Source organism: Erythrolamprus reginae, chromosome 1 (assembly GCF_031021105.1).
Source record: "Erythrolamprus reginae isolate rEryReg1 chromosome 1, rEryReg1.hap1, whole genome shotgun sequence".
Classification (NCBI taxonomy): domain Eukaryota; kingdom Metazoa; phylum Chordata; class Lepidosauria; order Squamata; family Dipsadidae; genus Erythrolamprus; species Erythrolamprus reginae.
Genome location: NC_091950.1, coordinates 161,285,191 through 161,308,793, shown reverse-complemented (window position 1 = coordinate 161,308,793; position 23,603 = coordinate 161,285,191). Strand labels below are relative to the sequence as shown.

Below are 23,603 nucleotides of genomic sequence, written 5' to 3'. Positions count from 1 at the left end.
TGGCAGAAGAATGAGTCTTTGGCACCTTAGGGCAGAGGTCCCCAACCGCCAGTCCGCGGACCGGGCCCGGGCCGTTGGGGTTTTCCAGCCGGTCCGCGGCGCCGCTGCCCTCCCGGCAGAGGACATTATGCAGGACAGGGTGGGGCGTTGGGCAGGGCGAATCAGGAGGCTCCTTTGGTGGCTGCCTGGCTTTGTGATTTTGGCTGGGGGGGAGTTAGGAAGGTCCTACTTCTCCCCCCCCCAGCCAAAAACTCAAAGCCTATCTGCTGGATACGGGCGATGAGCGGGACGAGCGGCGCCGAAGCCGGTGGCTGTGGCAGCTGCTGCAAGAGGCTTCCGCGCCGCTCTGTCCCACTCATCGCCCGTATCCAGCAGATAGGCTTTGAATTTTTGGCTGGGGGGGAAGAAGTAGGACCTTCCTAACTTCCCCCCCCCCCAGCCAAAATCACAAAGCCAGGCAGCCCCCAGCCGCGAGGTGCCCCCTCCCCTCCCATGGAGCCCTGCCCTGTTTGGTGCCCGCCGGCCGGGCAATGGCCTCCCTCCCTCCCTGCCTCGTGTTTGCAGAGCTCCGCCGGGCAAAGTTCGGACGCCTTCCGGGCGCACGCACACATCCACACCTCCACCCCCCCGGGAGGAATTCGCCCCCTGCCCAGAATTGGCCAGCCCAGCAATGCTGCCCTGCTCCCTTCGGAGGTGCGGAGAGGGCGGGGAGAGGAATTTAACCCCGAAAGTGGCCGGGGTTGCGCAGAAATTCCCCCAACCTTCGCTGGTTTCGGGCCAGGGAAGAGGGGGCCGTGTTTACCTGGCTGATTCGGGGATGAGAGACCACCAGGAGCTCCGCAAGGCTGCGTGACTTGGATTGGGAAGTCCGAAAAAGACCCCCGGGATGGGTGAGTGGAGGGAGAGGGAGAAAGAGAGAGGGAGAGAGGGGGGAGAAAGAGAGAGAAAGAGATAGCAAGAGAGGGAGAGAGAGAAAGAGAGAGGGAGAGAGAGAAAGAGGGAGAGGGAGAAAGAGAGAGGGAGAGGGGGGAGAAAGAGAGAAAGAGATAGCAAGAGAGGGAGAGAGAGAAAGAGAGAGAGGGGGGGAGAGAAAGAGATAGCAAGAGAGGGAGAGAGAGAAAGAGAGAGGGAGAGAGGGCGGAGAGAGAGAGAAAGAGAGGGAGAGGGAGAAAGAGAGAGGGAGAGAGGGGGGAGAAAGAGAGAGAAAGAGATAGCAAGAGAGGGAGAGAGGGAGAGAGAGAGAGAGAGAGAGAGGGAGAGGGAGAAAGAGAGATGGAGAGGGGGAGAAAGAGAGAGGGAGAGAGGGGGGAGAAAGAGAGAGAGGGAGAGAAAGAGAGAGGGAGAGGGGGGAGAGATAGCAAGAGAGGGAAAGAGGGGGAGAGAGGGGGGAGAGAAAGAGAGAGGGAGAGAGAGAGAGGAGATAAAGGAAGAGGAGAGATAGAAAGGAAGAGAGAGAAAGAAAGAGGGATAGAAAGAGAGTGAGAGATGCTCAGTGAGCCTTTCTTTGAAATTGCCTTTCTTTCTTTTTCTTTCTCTCTTTCTTTTGCTCTCTTGCTCTTTCATTCTTTTTTCTCTCTCTTGCTTTCTTTCTTTCTCTTGCTTTCTTTCCTTCCTTCCCTCCTTCCATTTCTTTCATTCCCCCTCTCTATTTTTATTTCTCTTTCATTCTCTTTCTTTCTTGCTTTCTTTCTTTCTTGCTCTTTTTCTTTCTCTTTTACCTTCCCTTCCTCTATTTCTTCTTTTCTTTCTCCTTCCTACCTTCTTCCCTCCCTCCCTTCCTTCAGTCTTTCCTCTCTTACTCTCCCCTATAAGTTTCCTTGCTTCCTTCCTGTTCCTGTCCCTTCCCCCTTTCTTTCTTTCTTTCTTTCTTTCCTTCCTTTCCTCCCTCCATTTCTTGCTTTCCTTTTCCTTCCTCCCTTCTTTCCTCCCTCATTCCCTTCTTTCACTCCTTCCTCTCTTACTCTCCCCTTTCACCCCTCCCCAAAGAAGGTAAATTTCATACATAATTGGTATGTCGCAAAATAAAGTAGTTTTAAAATGGCGGGGAGGGGGGCCCCCAGACACTTAGGCTGTATGGAGCCCCAAAATTCCTGATGGCGGCCATGGCTCCACCCCTCCATAACCCCACCCCCATATGACCAACCCCCCCCCCCCCGGGCCATGGAAAACTGGTCTAGCTTAAAGCCGGTCCCTGGTGCAAAAAAGGTTGGGGACCTCTGCCTTAGGGGGTCTAGTAACAGAATTATATTTTAGATGCTTTGTTTTAGCCTTGCGTTTGTCTGCAGCCTTGACTATGGACAGTTCAGACATGATTTCAGCTGCAATGTAACCAGATTAAGCAAAAAAAGGAAAAAATAGTGCACAGGATGCATTGGCAAATAACAAACAAAACAAAACAAACAAACACACACACACACACAAATTAATCAATTTAAAGGCTGGATCCTCCCAGTGTAATCTAACAATGGAGAAGCAGCCACCAGAAGAATGCAAAAAAGGCACCAGGCTGCAAAACGGCTCCTCCCCCACAATCCAGCAAACAAGGGAGTGAAGGGGGGGAGGGGGGAGGAAAATGTGTGAAGGCAGGCTGCAACCTCTCTTGCAATTTGCATGCTAATTGCAAGCTTTCCCTTTAAATAAAGCCAGCAGACTGCCTGGGTGAATTTCAGCTGAGTCTCCACCAAAATAAAATAAAACACACATACACACACAAAAGATTCTGGTAAACAGCTCTCAGCAAGGGTGCTTCTGCTCATAGAAAAGAACTCCTCGGAGAAAGAAGGCTAGCAAGTTAATTAGCCAGGGCTGAAACTGAGAGCAAAAAGTTATTCAAACAAACAAAGGAAAGCAATTAGCAAGATAAGACTCTCACTCACTGATCAGGAGTGAGAGACTGATTGGAGGAAGCTCGAAACCTTTATTCTCCTAGTGGCAGACTTGGCTGGAGAGCCCTGCCATCTATGCCATCAGTCTGAATGGTTAAAAGGCTGTTCTTTTCCTTTCCTTCTTTTTAATTTTTTTTAAAAAAATTTACACAATGAAGCCAGCAGTTAGAGTCTTTTCGCCACGTCTTAAAGCTGAGGACTGAGACACTAACTGGGATGGCCAGGCTAGAGTGGATCCTATTGGAAGCTTTGTGACTCGGTCTCTATTGGCTGACGTGCAAGGACAACCCATCCTGACTGCTGGCTCCTCCCACTCTGGAGAAAAATGAAGAACACTGACAGTAAATGAACTCAATGCTTTAAACTTGCCTTTAACCTTAGAAAACATAGATTCGGAAGTGGACAATGCCTGAGGCTTTTTATTTTCCAGAATGGTTGAAAAGGATTTTTGCATATGTGGCTGAAAAACAATAACTTTAACTAGTTTCAGGTATCCAGGCATCACTTTTCCTGCAAAGTCAGCAACTGCATTGATAATTTCTTTAGCTGCTTCGTCAGGATTCTTTCCGTTCTGACCTGTATGAGATGCAACAGAGAAAACCCAACAAAATATACTTGTTAGTACCTATTACACTGAGGGACACAAAAGGATGAATAACCCATTATTAAGATATTCATGAACTGGGAGAGTCCATGTTAACAAGGTCAACCAATGAATAGACATAGAAAACTAAGTCAGCTAATGGGAGCTAAACACTTCTGAATCTGTGCAGAGAATTGAAACTGAAAACTTAAGCTTAAGGCTGGGCTTGGCTCAGCCCACTCCATTTTCTTTAGCTCACTCTGTGCTTGTCTGTTGTTGAAATGAAACTAACTCTCCTGCTTATGTTTACTTGAAGAAATAATCTACTGGTGGTATTGTGTGTGTGTGTGTGTATGTATGTATGTAAGTAAGTATGTATACATAGATACATACAAGATCTAATCCCAGTAAGGGTATGGCTAGCTGATGAGGCCAGAACAAGGCCAAAATAGTCTCCCTTAATTTTAAATATTCAGCAAAAACATGTGATACACACACGCACATATGTTTTTGTAGATTTTCACGGGTACAGGTATGACGGTCTTGGCATATTCGGGTTTCTTCCCGTGTAGGCTTCAGAAATTTCTGGTGACGTTTCGACGAGATCCCCTCGTCATCTTCAGACTGGTGCTTGTCCTTGTTCTATATATATATTACTGTGTTTATAAATAAATGAATGAATCCAGCTGAGTCAGTCTCAGCACAGGTTTTTTTTGTTATTCTAACAAAATCTCCAAGGCCAACAGACACCTTTACAAATTCTACATGCAAAGCCTGTGATACTTTTTTCTTCTCCGAGGACTTCTTTGCTTGGGCATGTGTTTACCACGCTAGTTTTAGTCCCCACTGTTTCTTAAACATGTTAGGTGAATTACAGTACTGTATAGGATTTGTGCAGCTGCAATACTGGGGTGTCCACGCAAAGACTGACCCTGATTTTCAACAATTAAACTTCTCAAATAAGGCTGTGTGATCCAGCATGATCCAGATCAATATGTAATGACATGAAATGTTGACAACATATTTCATGATGTTATGACATATCTAACGCATATCACCCCTAATCATGATGTGCCCACTGCCAGCACTACCGGTACACTCCTGGTGGTAGACGGAAGCACGGGTGCGCCCCCGGCATGAGATTTGGCTTCTGCGCATGCGTGGCAGAAGCAAAATCTAACATGAGGATGCTCGCACACGTGAGATTTTGGCAATTTTCATTGATTTGTTTGCTTACACACATGCACAGAAGCAACCCCACCCCCCTGAAAATTGCCAAAATCTTGCATGTGCAAGCATCCTCACGCAAGATTGTCCTTGCTGCCTACAACAGATTTCATGAACACTTTCATGAACTTTTCTTAAGATCAATGGATGAAGAGCTTGCCATTGCATTTTTAAAAGTTATTATTTCTACTTCTAAGCATAGTGTATAACTCTGTTATTCCCTAAAAGCCTCTGATCAAACTCCTCCCCACATGGGGGCTGATGTCTGCAAATGAACAGAAGTCATGAAAGAGAAATTAAAAAATGGAAGGTCAGAGATGGATCCTACTTTGTTTTGAGAATGGAATACAGGAGAATTTCATCTCCTCTGTCATGTTCACACACAGCAGAATACTCGAACTTGGCCATATGCTAGCTTAGCATGGCAAATCCATTGGAACAGTTCACATTTTATTTATTATTTATTTATTATTTGGATTTGTATGCCGCCCCTCTCCGAAGACTCGGGGCGGCTCACAACAAGTGAAAAACAATCCAATACATAATCCAATTAATTAAAATATTAAAAGTTTTAAAAAAACCCTATACTGTACTAACATACACACACACAAGCATACCATGTATAAATTCTAACAATGAGCTAAACTATCATTTTCTAACAATGAGATAAACTATCACTAGGATTCAGGACACATGTTCCTCATTAATAAAAACTTTATTCTAGAAAAGTGCAAATGATTATCTGGGGGGGAAATACAAACCTGTTCCAATTACAGGGAAGGCTACAGAGGCATACTGTTTCGCTTCACATTCCTGAAGCACTATGGTGACTCCAGCTTTGATGCTGGAATAAGGAGCCAAGTGGATAATCTTTTTACAGGTTAGTTTGCCATTCTGGGTGGTTACAAATCCATTGTGAGGCTGCGAGGCTGTAAAAATGAAAATGATAACTTCTCCATGAACTGTCTTTGGCATACAGTGTACTACAGACATTGGAGGTACAGTATCTACAAATACATTTCTTATGGGAGAGCATCAACTATACATTCTGCCTGACAACTGCTCACCCTTTGTTGCCTACTGCACAGATATATTGGGCACAATGCCTGCCTGAAAAATTGGGTGTTCTTTTTAAAGTCAAATTATAGAAATATAGCCCTCCTACAAGTCCTTTGGCACATGCAAAGAAAATAAGGAAAATTTGGTCTGGGGTTTTCAGATTCCCCACCCCATCCCTGACCAATGTTCCCTCTAAGCTGAGCAGCGTGCCATGGCGCACTTAAAAATAGTCATCAGCGCAGAGTTTTTTAAACGTGCCCAGAAGCCGATCACCAACCTTTTGCAAAAGCAGATTGCCTACCTTTTGCAAAAGGTTCTCCCACTGGATCTTCCACCAGCACCTTGTAAACAGGTTCAGGCAATGGGGTGCTGGAAGAGGAGGCGGTGGAGGCGAGGGGCTTGCAGCCGCCCCCCCCCCATGTGGCACAAGGGGAGCATGGCGGTCGGGAGGTTCCCGTCGGGGCAGCAAGGGCCCGCTGACATCAAGCTCTGTGCCGGCCAGCAAAGCCGGCTGCCCAGGGAAGCGGCGCGCTTTTCAAACACATGCTTTTCAAATGCACCACTTCCGTGGGCAGCCAGCTTTGCTCGCCGCCGCTGGCCTTGACATCAGTGCTGAGCCCCTGTGGTGGCGGGGATGAAGCGCAGTGAGAAAGCAACGATGCGGGCAGGGAAGCGGGACAGGGCGGCTGGGTGGAAGGCTTCCAGATCAAGTGCCTGGATAGGTCTGAAGAGTGCGCCGACTCGAGCGCTCGGAGGTGGTGCCAGGACAAGCCGGAGCAGGACAAGTGAAGAGCAGCTACATCCCCATTTGGAGAGGTGGCGCCGCTTCAATTCTTCCAGGGGCTGCAAAAGTTTCCTGCCGCCTGTTGGGGAGGCAATTGCCATGCTCCCTTCCTGGCTGATGGGAGGAACGCGCTCTGGCTCCGGCCTGGTTTTATCCTCCTCCTCCTCATAAATGCTTTGCGCTGGCTGCCTGCACTTCCGTGGCTTTTTTTGGCAGCTCACGGTGGCAGAGCGGGCAGGAGTTGGTCTTCCCAAGCCAGGGCAGGAGGCAGCCGGCGGGGAAGAGGTGCTGGCAGGGTATCTTCCGGGCCGACTCTGCCGCCTCAATCTGCAGCAGGCAGACTGGGCCCATGCTCAGCGCAGAGCCAGCAATGTAGCATTTGTAGCTGCCATCAGTGCCTCTGTCCTGGAGCTCCCGCTTGCAGCTGACCACCCCATGGCTACTGCCTAGTGCCCAGCACCCTCCCACTCCTACTTTGTCATGCAAATTGCTCGGGCTGATGGTGGGGCTCCTGCTGCTGCCTCAGCCTTTTTGCCCCGAATCCAACGGCTGCCTTCTCTCGGTCCCGGGTGGGAAAAGGGAAAGTTTCCCAGGAAGCCCCCGCATTTTTGGCTCCGAAAACGTGTTTGTGCACGTGAGTGGTGTTGCAGGGCAGGAAAAAAAAGAAGAGAGAAGAGAGAGATAAAAAAGAGAGGACGGAAGAGAGAAGGAAAGGGAGAGAGAGAAATTCAGAGGAAAGGAGGAAGAGAAAGAGAGGGAAAGAGTGAGAGGGAAGGAGGGAGGGAGAGAGAAAGAAGAGAGGGTGAAACAGGAAGACAGGAAGAGAAAGAAACAGATAGAAAAAAGAGAGGGGAAGGAAAAGAGAGAAAGAAAAAGAATGGGAGTAAGGAAGAGAGAAAGAATCAAAATCTAGTTTGAAACTAGTTCAACTATTTATGTGGCATTTTGATATTGATTTTATTTTGAAATTCTCTGAGGCAAAATATGGTGGGTTTTTTAAAAACCAAAATTTCTTTACTGCAGATTAAGATCAGTAAAACAATATCAATCATCCAATTTCTTAATATCCTTTAATTTTCATGACTCTCAGCTGTGTAAAAATCTTTGGTAGCTATAATTAAAAAGAAAAATAACAAATATCAAAAGAAAAACGCAGGCTACTGAAAAACAACACGATCCTCTTAAATTTAACCTATTTCCAATAATGGGATGATCGGAAAGAAAGAACTAAATCCAAACAAGAGATATTGCTAGAAAACTAGACTTTGTGGTTGAGGTTAAGACTAATTGAGATGAAGCTGCAATGCTTAAAAGAGGTAACTTTGCAATCTAGAAATATTTCTTGAGTGTTCCTCAGCAGTCTCTAGATTTACTGACAGTGGCAAGGCCACATTTACTTTACATTAACTTTCTAGCTAGTATATTATTTGCTATCTTTCCTAAGCTTGTCAGATTTAGAAATAATTATCCACTGCTTAATTATATCCTGTCTTTCTTGACTCAACAACACTCTATTAGAACAGCAGCAGCAGCCAGTTTACAGAATTGTACTGACAAATGTATTCAGAACTATGATTGAGCAATTTAGAAAATACCATCCAAACTATATTTGGCAATTGAAACTCCCCAAATCCTCCATTACCTAACCCAATGGGACCTCTTGTTGCATCTTACCAAGTCTTGCACATTCTGCTTCAATTTCAGGTCCAGCAGCTTCCAAAATTGCTTTGGAGACACCTGTAAAGAAGTGAAAAAGTAAGGAGAAATATTTTGAACGTAAATGAATTTAAAATAAAACCCTTGATTACTTGTAAACATAGTAAGAAAATTCCTAATAATTTGTGAGGTGGGGATTGATTTAGATATTGCATTACTAGATCAAATTGAGCCACAATACTCTGAAATACTGTCTCTGGTTACAAGAAAATATTTAAATTAATGTAGCTTCATTTCTGCCTCTTATTCATTTGCACGCATGCAAACAGACTTTTATATATCCAAATAACCTTTTGTCTTGCCAAGAATGAGCACTTAGCTTATTAGGACGTTCAGTAGATGTCCATTTGAAATTCAGTACCTGCTTTGGATGTAAAGGTTTCATTGGTCACATTGACAATGACGTCTGTGTTTTCCATGACAATATCTCCAGTCACTGACTTGAAGGTAATGGATCCAAACTGCATTTCATTACTCCCTAAAGCTGAGGTAGAAAGGGATCCAGAGGAACCTGTGTTTGAGAAAAGAAACACTAGGACTGAGTTGTAGCATTGAATCCCTGGGCTGAGCACTATCCTTCTATTCTTTGTAAAAGATATAAATACCTATTTCAAGATCCATTTAAAAAAACCTTCAGTTTCGTATTGTGTATTTAAAGGAAATAAGGCCTGCACACCTCGGAAATGCTACTCTTAAACATGGCACCTTGAACATGCTACTGAACTCTGCTGATTTTTCTATGGCCACCAAAGGGTGAAATTAGAAGATTTATGATCATGATCAAACAAAGGGCCATTTAAACTGCAGATGCTACAATGGAACAGTTCTTTGCCAGTGAGGAAGTGGACATTTCTTGGAGAAAAAACCCCCACACCTGAAATAACTCAGATAAAACATTAGAATCAAGGATTTGTTGAACAAATTATTCTAGTCTCGTTTGTGAATCATAAGTTTGGTCTAATGGTTAAGGCATCACAATACAAAGTGGGAGATTGTGAGTTCAAGTTCCACCTTAGGCCTGACGACCAGCTGGGTGATTTTGGCCCAATCGCTCTCTCTCAGCCCAACTCACCTCACAGGGTAGGTGTTGTTGGGAAAAGAGGCGTTCACCTCCTTGGGTTATTAATAAAGGCAGGATGCAAACAAATAAACCATACTAAGCTATGATTCACAAACAACATTGGATGTATTTATACGCTGCATTAACTACCAAAACCAAATATAACGTGCTTTGGCTTAGCATATGTGAAATGAAATAAAACAGATTTCCCAACCTTTCCGGCATTGCCAAATGGCACAATGGGGAGGGAGAATGATTACACATGAGTGGCAAGCAAGCGAAAACACTCACCCCACTCCCACAGTCCAGTTCCAAATAGGCCAAGGCCCAGTAGTTGGCCAGGAGTTGGGAACCCCCGGTATAAAACTTCTTTTGTAAATGTAGTCCTTCCATTCATCTAATAGATATTACCAATATTATTTAAAGGAAGGCCTGTCCACATATCTCTCATGCTACATCCCAGTTGGACCTAATAAAGTTCTAAAACTCATGATAAGAAAAAAGTGGAGAAAAAAATTCTGACCCATTAAGCCCACCCATTACCTGCTCTTTCTTCATCTCTCTTTGGCCCAGCCTTGAGATTATCATCAATCCAAGTTCGAAAAAACTTTGTAAATGCCTGGAGAGAGAAAAGTTATCCACATATTTCCAAAACTATGCAAAGAAGGAACAATAGCACTATGGAATCATTTCAATAAGGGCACTGAGGGTAGTGAACTTGCACATTTGGGGATCCTGATGGACAGTGTCATTAAATGCCCCTGGAAACAATGAGTTTCACTACTAAAAATAGGCGCATCCAACTTCTTCAATAAAATATAATGGCTGCCAGAATAGGGGGAAGCCAATAAGCTTTTAACTTTGTTTTTACTAAAATTTACTAACATTATGGCAAAATTGCTACCCATACTATTACTTCCCAAAAACCATGAGACTCTGGATAAAACTACTTGATTTAACTGTCCTGGAAGACATCACTAATCCTCATCTTTGAGAAGAGATGATTGAATGGAAGATATTGCCAAATACGATGAGAGTCATATGTGCACTACTTCATAGAATGTTTAAACATGGTTAAAGGGATAAGCCACATTTGGCTGGATTTGAATGTTAAGTTTCCTGAGAGAACCAGTTTTGTGTAATGGCTAGAGATCAGGAGGTCATGAGTTCAAGTCCCAACTTAGCCGTGAAAAACCAACCTGCTTATTTTGGACCAATCACACTCTCTCAGTTCAACTAACCTCACATGGTTGTTTTTTGGGGGGGAATAGGACAAGGAAGTTGTGTTGGTTATTTGTGTCCTCAAGTTATGCGTTAAAATAGTAAATGAATGAATTTAGGCCAAATCAAGAAATCACATTGTAGCTTCGAAATATATGTTGCCCACTGTTGAATATACTTTATCTGGGGAAGTAGATGCCCATCCAACAGTTTAGCTGCTAATTTTGTAAGAATTGACTTCAAAACTTACAATTATTTTTTGAAAATTAAAGTTCAAGGATTCTTAAAAACAAAGGGCAGTTTCTTATTTAGACGAAAAGTAACATTACCTTTAGATTAACTTTATCTTTTGGATGTATAACAACATGAACTTTCTGAAGGGACTTGAAATTCTTCTTTCTACTGAACATTAGTATTTCGTTAAATATACATTTAGCCACCTTAGAATTTGGAAAATTAAAACCTCCAGTCCCAATGGCTGGGAATGAGATAGACTTTAATGACAACATTTCGGTCCTTTCCAGACAATGTCTTATAATATTTCTAAGTTTCTGTAAAATATAAAGAAATATTTCACTATTATGTTTTAAAAGGCCCAATATTAACACAAAACATTTTTTTTTAATTAGACAACATAATTTATATATTCTGGTATCAGCCCGTTGGGGGATAAGCCAACCTTTTAAAAATTTGAGAGTTGGTCTTTATAGATGAATTTAATTCACAAGTATATACAAGTAATTTAAAAACTTGTAAATAAATCCTTGTAAATTAATCCATCTGCAGATAAGTCAAACTAATTTTTAGGTATATTTCTGCACCTTTTTCAAGAGGCAAATGGACTTTCTAGTTGGTTTATGTGCAGCAATGGAAAAACAAAGAGACACCGAAAGAGGGAATGATAATTTAAAAAATTATGGATTGCGCATAAATGGACATGCTAACTAGGACAATGAAAGGAAAAGAGGATTCTGATTATTACATAATATGGAATAAGTTCTATAATTGTTTAAAAGAAAGAAACGAGAATTGAAGTAAAATTATACAAGGATATTGTTTAGGAATTTAACAAATAGAAGTAATTTTATTTGCAGTATAAATAAAGAAAGTGCAATCTAAACATTTAAAAAGTAATGTATAATGTGTATACGTATATATCCGATAATAACTTCTGACTGAAACCCAAATGTTCGTTGTATGTCTGTCTTTGATGTATGTGTACTTATTAAAAAATAAAAAAAAATAAAAAAAGAAAAGAAAAAGCACCTTTTTAAAAAATATATTAAAAAAGTAATGTATAATGTGTATATATATCTGATAATAACGTCTGACAGAAACGGGGTTGTAAATAACCCAAATGTTCATTATATGTCTGTCTTTGATGTATGTGCACTTATTAAAAAAGAAAAGAAAAGAAAAAAGAAAAGAAAAGAAAAAGGACCTTTGTGTCTAAAATTCTTAGCAAGTATATACAGTTACTCAGGAGTAAGATGGACAATTTTGCATACATGCTTTGTAACTTCAGTATAAACTGGCACACAAAGACCAATGTCAAAACCAAAACCATGTATAAGAGCCATTGAAACTGCCTAAGATTATAAACAAAGGTCATAAACAATCTTTTTTTAAATTCATGAACATTACATTTCAAGACAATTACAGCAAAATGAACCAGTACCTTGGTTGCATTCCCTTTTCCATCATCCCACTGTGGAATTATGACGTGGAACAAGAAAACACAGGCAAGGTTATGTCCATGGGTTGGAATTACACAGTTCTGTTGGGATCCTTGATCTTGGACCATTTGATGGAACTCATTTTGAAGCTCAACTCCAGCCTTCTGCAACACAGCTTTTGAAAGTGGGCCGACGCCAAGCTTTAGATCATCACCAATAGTGCTTACGATAACATCCGTCTGGAATCAAAGCCACGTTAAAATTACTTTCAAGATGATTTTATGTATTAGAACAGTATTGGCACAGGTGTCAAATGTGGCACGCAGAGCCATATCTGCTGGCACACAAGCTGTTACCTAGCTCAGCTCTAACGTGCATGTGTGTGCCAGCCAGCTGATTTTTGGCTCGCACAGAGGCTCTGGGGGAGCGATTTTGGCTTCCAGGAGGAAGAGGGAGGGCGTTTTTACCTTCCCCTGGCTCCAGGGAAGCCTTTGCAACCTGGGGAGGGTGAAACATGAGCCTACTGCGCTCATCAGGAAAAGGCTGTTTCCGGCCTTCAGAGGGCCTCCGGGGATGGAGGATGCTCTTTTCGCTCTCCCTAGGCATTGAATTATGGGTGTGGGCATTCACAAATGTGTGATAGCATGCACGTACGCTCTTTCGGCACCCAAGGAAAAAAAGGTTCACCATCACTGTATTAGAAGATCAACTGCCTAGGAGCGGGAAATATATATTACAGAGTATTCTTTGACCTAATGTTGCTATTTTAACACAGGGAGAAAACAGTCCCTAAACAAATGACCCACTTGATCTTTGATCCACTGGAGATTCCAATTGGGAATGCGTATGGTATGGAGAAAGGGTTGCTAATTCCTTGCAACTTGCATCTCTGTGACTTGTATCATAATGAATTGGTTCTGATTATTAGTTCAAGAGGGGCAGATCACTAGTGCTTTCTTCCATTTTCAAGGTTCAAGCCTACCTTTTCCATTAACAGAACTCACAAAATATAGCATCAAAATCAACATCATTACAATACAACAATAGTAATAGTGTTGAGGTTGTTAGCGGTACAGAAATATTGTAATTGCTGTAAGTTATTGTTATCTATTATTGTTCTCAAAAATTGTTGTTTAACTTTGTTGTTTAACTTTGTTATATGTTTATATAAGAGACAATTATATATATATTTAAAAACAGATTATAATATTAATAATTTAATATTGCTAGAGACGTGGAAGTTTATATTAGTGGGAAGAAAAAGTGGGAGTGTTTATTAAAAAGTGATTTGGTGAAGAAACTTAAAAAGTTCTCTACATGGGGCTGTCTTTGAAGAGTGTTCGGAGACTGCAAATTGTGCAAAATGCAGCCACACAAGCTATTATGGGGCTTCCAAGATCTGCCCACATCTCAACATCACTCCAGCTGCACTGCTTGCCAATTGGTTTCCGGGCACAATTCTAAGTTCTGGTTATGACCTACAAAGCCCTACACGGCTTATGCACCCCAGCAGCTGGTTAGGTCCCACAGAGTCAGCCTTCTCCAGGTCCTGTCGGCCAGTCAATGTTGTCTGGTGGGGCACAGACAATGTTGTCTGTGGTGGCCCCAGCCCTCAGGAATGAACTCCCTTGGAAGATACATACCGCCCCCTCCTCCTCATCTTTCGTAAAACTTTACAAACATCCCTTTCCTAGTGGGCATGGGGGCTGTGAGTGATGAGACTGTCTCCAGCCAATACAAGATATGATTGGATTGGATGAATGTGTGTGAGTCAATGTTCCCTCTAATTTTTTTTCGGTGTGGGCGGGAAAGTATAGTGTCTGAACGGCAGTCTCTTTGGGACTGGGCGGCATAGAAGTACAGTAATACCTCATGATACAAACTTAATTGGTGCAAGGAGGAGGTTCGTAAGACGAAAGGTTCGTAAGACGAAACATTGTTTCCCATAGGAAACAATGTAAAGTCAATTAATCCGTGCAACCAAAAAACCCCCGCAAAAAAATGGCTTTCGGCGACTGCTGGGAAGCTGCGCGGCTGTTTTAAAAGGTGACAGCCGGCCTGGGGAGCTTCCCAGCACCCCCCGAACCCGGGTTCGGGGTTTGGGGGGTGCTGGCAAGCCCCCCAGGCCGGCTGCGACCTTTTAAAACAGCCGCGCCGCTTCGCAGCTGTCTCCCGAAGCCGAACGCGGAAGTTCGGCTTTAGCGTTCGGCTTCAGGAGACAGCTGCGAAGCGGCGCGGGTGTTTTAAAAGGTCGCAGCCGGCCTGGGGAGCACTTTTGTTGCTCCCCAGCCCCAACTCCAATGCCCGACTACTTGTGCGGCCTCAAAAAAGGGTATGCGTGGGGTGTTTTGGGCGAAAAATTCTTTCAAAAAATACTTAGATTTCTTCATACATATTGTTTGCATTTACAATGTTGTACACCACCTTGAGTCACTTTGAGAAAGCATAGAAGTCTAATAAATAAATAAATAAATAAATAAATAAAAATGACGAATGTTACAAATTTAATGAAGATTGGAACAGGGAGAAAACCAGGCATGCAGGAAGTGGGGTTATCATCTGCCCATCAGGCCATGGTTCTATTTAGGAAATCATATAAAGGGAGAGGTCGAACTCATTCACAGACTTACAACCAATCTACATGGCATGCAGGAAATGAAGATACGAAATTACGATGAACTAAAGAAAGAGATTGGAGAAGTAAGAAATGACACAAGTGAACTAAAAGAGAAGATGCAAATGAAGGATGGAAAATTTGAAATTTTTCAGCAACAAAATGAACAAAAATTACAAGAAATGGAAGTAAGAATGGAGAAAGAGGAAAAGAGTAGATGAATTAGCAGGGAATTAATCCAAGCAAATAGGAAGTGCTAGTCATGTAAAAAAGCAAAGGAATATTGGCAAATAATTCAAGTGTGGCTGGAAGAGTTAACTGGACAGAAAATAGAATTCCAACCAGAACTATTTTTATTGGTAAGAGGGTGAAAACTTGGGTGCATATTATACAACGAATGTAGCCCCACCCAGCCACATCTACCCTTTGGCTTCTGCCAAAGTGTCCCGTTTTAGTATTAAGATAAGGCAGCTGAGTTAAAGCCTGATTTAGTCATGTTTAGATCTATTTAAATAATTGGAAGGAGTTAATCTGACTACATTAAGAAAACTTTCTGGCATTAATATACTGCTATAATGTACATTTATCTAATACAGTGGTACCTCGTGATATGACCCCTCGTGATACGAACATTTCGAGATACGAACCTGGGGTTCGGAAATTTTTTGCCTCTTCTTACAAACTTTTTTCGACTTACGAACCCACTGCAGATCGCAAAATGGCGCTCCACTGGGCGCCGCCGCCCAGCTGTCACCTTTTGAAACAGCCGGGGGGCTTCTCGGCGTTCTCCCGAACCTGAACCCAAACTTTTGCCAAACTTTTTGGGTTCGGGTTCGCCTCCAGGAAGGACGTCTTCGTGATGTCAAAGCTCCGCCCATGGAATTCCCTATTGGGATTCCCCACCTCCGTTTCAGCATCCAGATCAGGCAAAAACGCCGCTGCCGATCGCAAAAATGGTGCTCCACTGGGCGGTGGCGCTCGACTGTAACCTTCTGAAACAGCCAGGCGTTTCTCGGCGGAACCCGAACCTGAACTTTTGCCGAACCTGCAGGTTCAGCATTCGGGAGAATGCTGAGAAGACCCCCGGCTGTTTTAAAAGGTGACAGCCAGGTGGCGGCGCCCAGCAGAGCGCCATTTTGCTATTTTTCCCCCTTGCATGCATTAATCACTTTTACATTGTTTCCTATGGGAAACATTGTTTCGTCTTATGAACTTTTCGCCTTACGAACCTCCTTCCAGAACCAATTAAGTTCATAAGATGAGGTATTACTGTACTTTGCTATTTCTATGGGTCAGGCACACATGCAAGCAGTGTACCTCATCTGTGACGTTTGCTGGGAGGTAGATTTCAGAAGCAGATTTTTGCCTGTTTTCCTCCCCCAAAACAAAGACATAGCTTATATTTCGGTGCGTCTTATAATGCGAAAAATACGGTATGTTAATGGAATGAAATCTGTATACAGTGGTACCTCTACTTAAGAACTTAATTCGTTTTGTGACCAGGTTCTTAAGTAGAAAAGTTCTTAAGTAGAAGCAATTTTTCCATAGGTATCAATGTAAAAGCAAATAATGTGTGCAAAGCCATTAGGAAAGAAATAAAAGATCAGAATTTGGGTGGGAGGAGGAGGAGGACGAAGAAGACAGTCGCTGCCAAAGGAAGAAGATGAGGTGAGGGGAATAAAAAAAAATCCAAGACTTTAATGCTTAAAAAAAAGGGACACTATGAGGTGTTGAGGAAGAGCACGCACCTCCCATACACCGGCCACGAGGCTGCCTCCCATACAATGCGCCAGAGAGAGAAACCCAGGGGGAATGGCAATAAACTGGCCGGACCTTCGTGCCACTCTCAAATTTCTTGGGAATTTTTTCCGGGCTCAGGTTCTTAAATAGAAAATGGTTCTTAAGAAGAGGCAAAACAATCTTGAACACCTGGTTCTTATCTAGAAAAGTTCTTAAGTAGAGGTGTTCTTAGGTAGAGGTACCACTGTATGTGTAAATACTGAATAGGGCAAATGTATATAAGTAGTAAGGTATATATGATATTTATCTTATAATTTAGTATGTATGGCAAAGATAATTGCCAGGGCGGTTAAACTGTGTCCAATGTTTTAATGCGTATTTAATAAAAAATAAAAAAGAGGAATGTAATAAAATAAATTGAATAATTTTTTAAAAAGAAAATTTAAATTTCTCTTCTAACTTAAATGCTTACCGTAGCATCTTCGATGCTTTTTTCTTCTATGATAATTTTCAGACCTTCATCAGAAGTCATTACAAGATCTTCTTCACTCTCCAAAAGTTGACGGACTGATGGAGAAGGGAGCGGTGTGGGCTGGGGTGGTCCACTTTTAAATACTTTGTGTAAAGCATCAGAAAAAGCCTGAACTGTTTGGGGGGGTCATATCTACCAGGCAAATTTGTTTCAGGCTGCCATTCTCAGAAGATTCTTCTAAGGTTTCCTTAATGGCTGTTACAATGGAATGAGTGCACTCTTTTATTGGGAATCCAAAAATGCCAGCGCTTATGGTGGGGATAGCTATGGAGCGATGACTGGATTTTTCTGCAAGTTTTAAGCTTTCTCTTACAGCTTTCTTTAATAGTTGTATACAGTTTTCTTTGCTGGAACTGGTCCACCTTGGCCCAACAGCATGAATCACTTGTTTACACGGCAGGTTCCAAGCTCCTGTGATTACTGCGCAGCCAGGTTTTAAATCTCCATGTTTCTTTATGAAATCATCACATTCATCTTGTAACTGTGGGCCCGCTGCTTTTAACAAAGCATTGGCAAGGCCACCAATGTGCTTCAGTGTTTCATTTGAGGCATTGACCACAACATCAGCTTTATAAATGGTCAGATCTCCCATACAGACCTCTATCACTACACCATTTTTAAAGTTTACCTTGGTTTGAAGGTGTCTTACATTTTCTGCAGAACCTCTACTTTGCTCATCATCTCTTTGCAATCTGATCAAACAGCCAAATTCCATTTTTACTAGGTTAACATAGTCATGTTTCTGGTTTTCGAAAAAGTCTTTCACTCCAGGTTTATCGAATACTACATTCACAGAGTACAGCAAAGACAGCATTTGTTCCACCATCACCGCTGCCTCTGTCACTACTACTTTGGGTCCACTCAAGACAATGCTCTGTTTTGGCAGGAGCCCAAAATCAATTTGCAGGCCTTTCTTGTTCAAATCACAAAAAAAATCCTGTTTTTCCTCCTTTATAAATTGCACCATAGCCATTGACTTAGCAGAAATTACCGTGTGCATGTGAGTATTTTTTTCAACAAAATCAGAAAGTTGCTGGAAGACATCTGCTACAACCTTTGTATAACCTGCCACAATAATTTCAGCATCTCCATCCGAATCAACCCAGTCCTCAATTATTACACTTTCTTCAACAGAATTGTTTCGCTTCTTCAGATGCTTAGTTAATTCTTTCCATTGCTTTTTGTGGATGAGTTCCCGGTCCTTCGATATAATGCGTTCATGAGTCAAGCATTTCTTTATTTGTTCTTCTGCTTTTAAGAGACCTTCAGGACAATATCCTACCAATGCTACAGAATCATGTGTAAGTTCATAGGCAGCATTAATTTTATTTGCCCTAAACAGGCTCTCTGATACCTTGTCAGAATCTACACATTGTAGGAATTGAAAAATGGAAGGATGAATGTTGATAATTTTCTCCTCTATATTGAACATCTTCTCTAGTAAGTCACCTTTCATTTTGTAAACCTCTGTAGCTGTTCCATTCAGTTTCAACTTCTTTTCTGAAGTATCGTAGCACCATTTTTGCCCAGTGCTTTCTTCATGGATATTCTCTTCTCGCAAGATCTGCTGCAAAACTTTATACTTCACTGGGGAAATTGATAATGTTTCCTGTAATGTTTGCCCGGCTATTTCAGCATCCTTCATCAAATGTTCTACGTGTTCCCTCAATTTTTTCGCCACACTATCCACAGTGAATGCAACACCAGCTAGAGTAACACAATTTTTGGAGTCATCCGGCACAGCCAACACATTTTCTAACAAATTGTTTTCAATGGTCTCCCATGCTTCTGGAATGATTTTGCATTCAGCTGTTCTGAATTTTGACATAATGCATTCAAACTCCTGAGAAACTTTATCTTTCCAAGACCTAACCAATTTTTTTATAGAGGTTCCTTGTTTAGCTAAGATAACTGAGGGAGACAGTACAACTTTTGGTTGCTCACAAGTTGCCTGGGGCCATATTAGTTCACAGAAACAATTGGCCATTTCTTTCTCTACTTCTTGAATTAATTTACACTTTTCTTGTAGAAACTGCCATATATAAGGATCTAAAGGAAAACTGATAGATTCTGGCATCTTTATTTGTGGTTTCTCCTTTCCATACAAAACAGTTTCCAATGAACTGTAGAAGGGATAAACCAGGACTGACTGACCATTTAATGAGTGTTGCTTTTTCAATGCTGTCAGGACAGCTAAAACCAAAGAAACACAAATAGAATATACTAAAAATTTGTATCAAAAGTTGAATAAAAGCAAATACAATTCAGATTCCATGCAGTGAACAGTCAAATCATATATACTATTTACTAAAGAAATACAGATTTTTGAATTTTATGTAGCACAGCAGGGACAATCGATTATTGTATCTTTCAGAGTATAAGATGCACCTTTTTCCTCCCTAAGAGAGGCTGAAATTTCGGGTGCGTCTTATACTCCTAATGTAGCTTTTACTAAGCTATTTTTAGCCCTAACAAGGGCTAAAAGTGATCACATTGCTGGTTTGCTAATGAAGTGATTGTCTCTTTGCTTAATTTTCTCATTGTTTCTTTCTCTCTTGAAGTGTTTTGGAAAATGTTTTGAAGCTGGTCAGACTAAAGACTAGCCAGATGAATACCTGGTAGGCAGATTATTTTTTCCCTATTTTCCTTCCCCAAAACTAAGGGGCATCATATATTCCGGTGCGTCTTGTATTCTGAAAAATATGGTAACGATTCCTCACCAACATTTTTTTAACAATCTAATCTTATTCATTTCCTCATTGTTGATATACCATATTTCTCATAATAAACTAATTTCTCTACCAGCATTTGTACATCTTATACATATCTGTGAACATTTTCTCTTTCCACAGAATCATCTACCTTTTCCAGGTTTTAGCCATTCGTGCAAAGCGTGCATTATCTCTCTCTCTCTCTCTCTCTCTCTCTCTCTCTCTCTCTCTTTATTGGATTTCTATGCCATCCCTCTCTGAGGACTTGGGGCGGCTCACAACATATAAATATACAATACATAATATTTTAATCAAATCAACTGATTAAAAATCTAAAAAAAAACCCAAAACCATAAAAAACAATCATTCCATTCACTCCACATTCTCTCACACATTCATTGGGCAGGGGGCAAAGATCTAATGGTCCCAGGCCTAGTGTCATAAGTGAGTCTTCAGACTCCTACGGAAGGCAAGGAGGGCCTTGTTCACTTCATCAGGTGTCACCAGGTCAAACTCGCTCCAAACAGGTGGACTAAGACAAGCCCCTGTCCCCTCGACTGATTCGTTGTCAGCCGACATTGCATTCCAATTGGAGTCAAGATCAGTCCGGATCTGAGTGATTTTCTCTGCACTAGCCTGCAAGGGTTCCTCAACTCCTCCCTGGTTAAGGAGGGAATGAGTCACCCTAAACAGGGCGGCTGGGTGGGATTCCACAGACGCAATCAGGCCGACATTGTATGCATGTCTTGTCGACCTGATCGCCACTTTGTAAATCTCTATATGAGCTTTTACAAGTATTCGGTCAAATTCAGATCTGGTTTTCCTCCAACGCTTCTCTAGACCTCTCTTCTGGAGTTTCATTCCCCAGAGTGCCTCAGTAAACCAAGGAGATCTCCAGGGTCTGTTGCCACACAGAGAGAGGTCACAAAGGCACAATTCGGTCTAGAGTGTCCATCGCAGCCATATTCCATGCTGCAGCAAGAGACTCTGGCAAACTGTGTACAAGCAAATTGCGCAAAGCCCCAAGCGCCCTTTGAAAACCTTCTGGATCCATCAGGCGTCTGGGACAGAACCTCCTAATCAGTTCCGCCTCCCTGCGGGGAAGGATTGGAGCCTTAAAATCAAGGCGCAATAGAAAATGATCTGACCATGACAAAGGCAATTATTCAGTCCATTTTCTCATCAAACACAACTACTTAATATATCTTTGATAGATTAATTGTCGCAAGTACTCTTCGTATTTCATTCACATTATACATGTTTGATTTATTATCTGATCAAAGTAGAACCATTTATAATTACTAATGAAATTTACAAAATCCAAATACACAATTTAAAAAAGTTAAAAACATGAAACAAAACTTGACAGTCCAGACTTAACCATCACAGTAAAACATGATGGGGCTCCACAAAGATACTAACCTAGATTTGGGAATATTTATGCTTATTTCTATCTTTTATCACTTTACCTTCACCACATATTACCCTTATATCTTTCAGCAAACAACTTTCAATTCCATCTCTGCAATCAATGTTCCATAAATGAACCCATATTTCTTTACACTGCAAACCACATTCGTGGAGTAAAGCAGAATCCAACAAAATGCACACCGCCTGTCTCACAAACTCCAATTTTTCTCCTGTCATTTAATAATCAGTTTTGGGCTGCAGCTACTCTGTCTTGTCTGCCAATTAGGCCATTCGAAATTCTATTGTTATGCGTACACCAAGGCCAATGCTGTTATGTCCCCAAATTTCCCACATCCGTTTTTTTTATTTCTAGCCAAGCAGTAGCAAACACTTTTTGTGTAAAAATAGAACCATTACCTTGAGAGTCACCAAATGTAATGAGAGCTGAATCTTCTGTGGGTAACAGCTGAATATCAGACACATGTCCTCCTCCATGTTTTGGACTTTCAAAGTAGAGTGTTAGGTATTCGATGGATGTTGCAGCTGGGATGTTCTCCACTTTGATTTCATGAGTCAGTTCGAGAGGTCTGGCTGTAAGTCTATACTGCTGGAATCTGTAGTTCGTGGAACATTGCTTGAGAAAATTTGCAGCTGCTAAAAATAGAAATCAGAAGCTCTTAAATATGTGCTCACCAATTCTGTGCACATATGTGAATATTGAATTTAAAGATTGAAATACAAGGTAATCTTCAATTTACGAATACAATTGAGCCCAAAATTTCTGTTGCTAAATGCGATGATTGTTTTTTTTAATAAATTTTTTTATTGATTTTATAAAATAGTTACATAAAACAAACATACAACAGTGCACAGTGCATGTGCCCATCACCTAACAACAAGACACCCCCCATCACCCCCACCACCCATATGAGAGGATTCAAAGAATTTAAATTGTTTATCTATTGTTCCTTGGCTCTATCTTGCATCGAATATTACTAAAAGAGTGATTGCAGTTTATTTTTCACATTTACATCACAGATTCTACTCAACATATAATCTTTTACCTTATTCCATCGTACCATCAGCTTCTCCAATTTGTTCTCGTCAAAATTATTTAATCTTATTTCCATAATTTCGAAGTGTATGTGGTCCACCATGTACCAGTACCAATTTTGTAGTGTCCATTTTGTAGAGTCTTTCCAACCTAATACCATTACCGCTTGAGCACTTTCCAATGCTGCAGCTTTAATTTCCTTGAATTCTCCTAGTTCCCTATATTTAATTAAAATTTCTATTTCTTTTGTAATTGTCCAGTTAATGTTTAACATTTTATTAATTTCATTCTGTACTTCATTCCAGAATTTCTGAATTTCTGCACACTCCCAGAACATATGCATAAAGATTCCCTTTTCTTGGCACCCATGCCAACAATTACCCTTCTCTTTCCCCTGGAAGTGTGCAATTTGTACTGGTGTATAGTACCATTTATGTAAAATTTTCCTTCTCATCTCTCCAACTCTTGTGTTTTTAATCTTATATATATTTTCTATTATTTCTTTCATTTCACTTTCATCTATTTGTATGTCATTTTGCCAGCATCGTCAAACTTTTTATTACTTCCTCTTCCATCTGCAATAGCATTCTATATATATTGCCGGCTTGTGCTTTACTCTCATTTATCTTTTCTCTTATTATTTTTTCTAAGCAATTTTCTTCTCGTAAGAGAGCTTCTTTATTCTCACTTTTATTTAAATATGTGCTTATTGCATTAATCTGCAGCCATTTCTGTTTACCAATCCACCATTCCAATCGAGTTCTACTAACTCTTCCATCTTTCTCATATAATTGTTCAATTCTTGTTATCCCTTTACTATTTAATACTTTGATAATTCTGCTTAAGTTAACATCATCCCCTATATTCAATACATATAACGTTGATAGCCTGGAGATCCTAATTCCACTTTTCCTCTGCCATTTAGACCATATTTCTAAACATGCTTTGAGAGGATCACTTAAATTGCTAATTTCTGTTCTACTCCAATTTTTAAATAATAACTCTTTATTATTTATATTATTAATTTCCTTTTCTAACTTTACCCATTTCTTTCCCCCCCATAACTGTAATTCCATTAACCTTTCTATTTGAAATGCTTCTCTATACAGTATTAAGCACGGGCTGCCCCAACCCCCCTCTTTCTCTTGTGCAAACTACCAATGTTTTCTTATTCTAAGCTTTTTGTTTCCTTCAATCCAAAAATTTAATTTGCTGTCCCATTCTCTTAGTTTTGCCTCAGGAAAGATACCCGGTAGAACCTGAAATAGATACATCATTTTTGGTATTATCATCATTTTAAGGGCCCTAATCTTGGCAATTCTTCCAAACTT

The 23,603-nt window shown here is 41.2% G+C and overlaps 1 pseudogene; it reads right to left on the bottom strand.

Moving 5' to 3' along the window:
- Positions 1–23,603, bottom strand: part of LOC139155463 (protein mono-ADP-ribosyltransferase PARP14-like) — a 75,942-nt pseudogene that overhangs the window by 15,342 nt on the left and 36,997 nt on the right.